A 5,000-nucleotide genomic window follows, 5' to 3' on the forward strand; every position below is an offset into this window, starting at 1 on the left:
GAAAAGAGACTGGAAAGCGGAAGCTCCTGTAAAAGAAAGAATAAAACAGCTAAAGATACTGAAAAGATTGGAAGAAACTTAATGGATCTAGAAATAGGTAATTGAGTCCCTAAATGGGTGAAAGAGAGGAATCATTATTTACTAATATTTAACTGAAGAAGCTGAATAGGATGGGATAACAACTTGATTGGACGACTCTAACAGTATACAGAAGATTTTTTATTAACTGAAGATTGGAAGAAACTTGGTAGGATATGGGGAGAAAAGAATGTTATTTTGAAAGGGGTGAAAAAAAGGAGAATAAAGAAAAGAGAATGGACTAAGAATGAGAAGAAAATTAATAGGATGGGATGAGCCAAGGATTGGAGAGCTCCTCAAAAGTTAAAAGAGGAAAGAGGAGAGTCCCAGAGAGAGAAGCCATGATTCTAGAGAGAGAACTTGATGAAAGAGTCAAGATGCTTTGGGAAGAAAAGATGCTGTCTTAGAAAAGGCATAAAGAGCTGAAATGAGACAAAAGAGAGATTGAGAGAGAGAGAGAGAGAGAGAGAGAGAGAGAGAGATAGCAGCCTCAAATGGTTTCTGACGTCTCATTGTTACCCGAAACAAATAGATCGTTTCTGAATGCTCCGAAGTTTAATTTGAGATGAGTATATTTAACAGGAGGGCTTTTGTCAAAGGATTAACCAGACAGGAAACACCAACGCTCTCTCTTTTCTCTCTCTTCCTTCCTATAGCCCTCCCGACGAGGCCACACTTAAGGTAGTCAATGAAGAATGCGGATTGCATATATCACAATTGTTAAGGTTGGGATTTTTTTTTATTTTTTTAGGTCTATTCTTTCTTGGTCTTCACGGCGTCAGAAAATCATCTTGTGCAGTCTCTCTCTCTCTACTCTCTCTCTCTCTCCCTCCCTCTTATCTCTCTCTCTCTCTCTTTATCTCTCTCTCGCTGTCTAGAAGTTAGAGCTCGTATGTGTATAATGTGTATAATGTATAATGAGAAAATGGCAATATATATATATATATATATATATATATATATATATATATATATATATATATATATATATATATATATATATATATACATACTGTATATACATATATTATTTATCTCTATATATGTATTTTATAATATATATATATATATATATATATATTATAATATATATATATGCAGAGAGAGAGAGAGAGAGAGCATTCATCCCATAGGAGTGTCATCCGAAGGGGTAAAGTTGCTAACACGTAGCCATTGACAGAGGTCTCCACTCACTCAGATCGTACACTATCACACCTCGTAGCTTCTAACTCGTCCAGAGAGGGCTGCGGTAATCCAGTCAGTCTCTGAACCCTGGAATCGCGTTAACTTCCATTATCTTAAAGAATTCTTAAACGCAGGACTGGGAAGCGAATGGCTAGCTAACGAGATTTAGTGAACATCCGCTCGGGGCTAATTCTATCCCAGCTGAGAAGGCAGATTCTTTATTTATTTCATTTTTTTAAAAGGATTTTCTTAGGGGTTGCGACACTCGCAAACACAAACGGTTTGTTGGGTGTTTTGTTTAGTTCTGAATGGAGTTAGTCCGTCGCAAATTAATTGGGGAAGATTGTATATCCGGTGAGTTTGGCTATTTTTAAGCCGTAGTCCTATCATGATACTTCCTTTATATATATATATATATATATATATATATATATATATATATATATATATATATATATATATACACACACAATTATATGTGTGTGTATGCACCCTAATGTGCGTTGGTCTGTTTGCCATGTGCTCAGTCAGTACAAGTAAAAATAAGCAGAATTTTCTACTTGATAATTTCAGAGAGCAATTGTTGAGTATTGTACAGTATATCAGTGCATTATAATATACTATATCTCCTCTCTCTCTCTCTCTCTCTCTCTCTCTCTCTCTCTCTCTCTCTCTCTCTCTCTCTCTCAGCAGATATTAACTCAGGGCAACTCTATTTCAGTCCTGGGTTACTTTTCCCATGAAACTCGATATTAAAGGAAAGAGTGAGTTGATAAATTAAAAGAAAGAGTGAATTGATCAATTGAATGAAAGAGTGTTGAATTGATTAATTAAATGAAAGAGTGAATTGATTAATTAAAGGAAAGAGTGAACTGATGAATTAGAAGGAAGAGTGAATCGATAAATTAAATGAAACAGTAAATAATAAGCTAAAAGAAAGGGAGAATCGATAAAATAGAGGAAAGAGTGAATTGATGAATTCGAGGGAAAGGGCGTTGATGAATTAGAGGAAAGAGTGAATTGATAACTTAAAGGAAAGATATTTGATAAATTAAAGGAAACAGTAAATTGATAAATTAAAGGAAAGAGTGAATTGATCAAAATAGAGGAAAGAGTGAATCGATGAATTAGAAGAAAAGGGTGAAATGGTAAATTAAAGGAAGGAGTGAATTGATAATGGCAAGATTGAACTAATGAATTAAAAGAATGAGTTAGTTGATGAATTAGAGGGAATATTTAATTGATAAATTAAGTGAAAGAGTGAATTGATGAACTAGACTGGTCAGCGAGTAAAAGTGTGGATGGACAAAGGGCGATAATCGTACTTTGAATTTATGCCTAAAAGGTAAGACATAAAAGATACGGTCAGATTTCCGTTGAATGAGTAATAAAAAGTGATAGATGTATAGATATACTTACATCTAGTGTGGAAAAAGAAGGTATTAAATCTCGTCATTAAAAATACTGAGACGGCTTAACTGAGATAATCAATGTATTTAATATGCAATAAAAGTTCTATAAAAACGGATAATCGTAATAATACTCAATTTATGAATAAAAGCGATATATAAGTAAAAAATGCGCCGAGCTTTCGTCGGCGCAATCGAGTTTTCTGTACAGCGCATAATCGAGGCCGCCGGAAATACATCTACCTGTAGGTGGTCTCGTTATAATGCTGTATGAGCCGCGGCCCATGAAACTCTCAGCCGGCCGTGGTGGCCTGTGTTGTTGCGTTGCCAGAAGCACGATTATGCCTAACTTTAATCTTGAATAAAATAAAAACTACTGAGGCTAGTGGATGATCAACATACTAATTTGCAGCCCTCTAGCCTCAGTAGTTTTATAAGATCTGAGGGCGGACAGACAAAGCCATCTCAATTGATTTCTTTTACAGAAAACCAAAAGGCCTAATTATACGTCACAGCATATAGTTAAAAATACGAGAAAGAAAAATTACCAGAGAATAGAATTATTGGGCAATGCAAATCTGCTTGCCAGTAGTGTGTAAAATAATGTTAACAGAAACGAGAGAGAGAGAGAGAGAGAGAGAGAGAGAGAGAGAGAGAGAGAGAGAGAGAGAGAGAGAGCATTTATCCGGTAGGAGAGGCGGTTCTACTTGATATGCAATCTAAAGAAATTCAACAGAAACAGAAGTTAGATAATAGTTCCTCTGCTTAATAATATAAAAGAAACTAGAAGAAGAAGAAGAAGTAGTAGTAGTAGTAGTAGTAGTAGTAGTAGTAGTAGCAAATCGAAGTGAACCGCCATTTGAAATTTGAAATTGGCTCGTTACGATGTCCCGAAACTTTGTCCTTGGATAAGAAAAGTATCTTGTTAGAGCAGGAAAATTTGAAAGGGGAACCGATTGGGGAGTTGGGGTGGGGGCGGTAGTGTTAGCAGGTTGGGGAAAGGGAGGGAGGAGTGGGGTTTTTTTTTTTGGGAGGGGGAGGAGGACCTTAAGCCTAAAAAAAGTTGGATCGTTTAAGTTTCCTTTTTCATCCGATGGCCCGAGACAACAACAATCGTCGTTTTCATTTTTATATTTATTCCCATATTTCATAAACGTCTTAAAAAAATGGGGCTGGGGTGAATGTAGGGGAGAGACAGGGGCAGGAAGGGAGGGTGTCACACGAAAGGATGCCAAGTTTGTTTTTATTATTTTTTATTATTATTATCATCATTATTCCGTATCGTATCATAAATCCAATGAAAGATAAAAGTCAGCGTGAATTTTTTGGTTCGTTAGGCTAGGAAGATATTCTTTTCGAGTTTATCTTTTCATCTCGTCCATAAATAATAAATGTAAGATAAGATGATGAGTGTCTGTTGTTTTTCTCTTTCATCTCATTAAGCCCGGAGGTAAGCTGTTCAGCTTATCTCTCTTTTCCATCGCTTCCATATATAACTAAGTAGAGAATAAAAGTCAGTATATATATATTTTTTTAAATCATAACTAAAGTTAAGCTTCTGTTTTTCCTGTTTTTATTTCCTTTAACACTATTGCATGTCGTAAAGTCAATGTATTTTTGCCTCGTTAAATTTAGAGGAAACGAATTTTTTTATTGTAGGTAATCGGGTCTTAGGAAAGGAATGAGTTAACATATATATATATATATATATATATATATATATATATATATATATATATATATATATATATATATATACATACATATATATATACACACACATATATATATACATTATATGGAGTATATATATAAAGACTGGAAGAGATTGGAAATTATGATTCCAATTTCAGTTGATAAAACCAATTTATATTTTTAACAATATACGTAAGTTATCGTTTATTGCAATTGAAAATATCCTACAGATTGGCAAGACTGTAGATTCTAATCTGTGGTTATTTTCCCTTCGTCAGATACGAAGATTCCACAAACTTCTAAAACATCATCATCATCATCATCTCTTTCTTCTTCTTCTTCTTCTTCTTCTTCTTCTTCTTCTTCTTCTTCTTCTTCTTCTTCTTCTTCTTCTTCATTGTCCCCTTCCTTTCGATTCTGAGATATTTTATCTCTCTCTCAACTTCGTCGTCATCAGTATTGAAAAACTTTTTCGAAGACCAGTCGGAAATAAACCAAACGAAGGGAAGAAAGGAATAAAAAAGAAAGAGATGTGAGAGAGAAAAAAAAAATCGATGACCAGAGAAGCATTAAGAAAACTTTCCTTCACATCCAGCGTCGATACATCAGCTGAAAAGGAGTGACGTGAGAGGA

Source organism: Macrobrachium rosenbergii, chromosome 46, assembly GCF_040412425.1.
Source record: "Macrobrachium rosenbergii isolate ZJJX-2024 chromosome 46, ASM4041242v1, whole genome shotgun sequence".
Lineage (NCBI taxonomy): Eukaryota > Metazoa > Arthropoda > Malacostraca > Decapoda > Palaemonidae > Macrobrachium > Macrobrachium rosenbergii.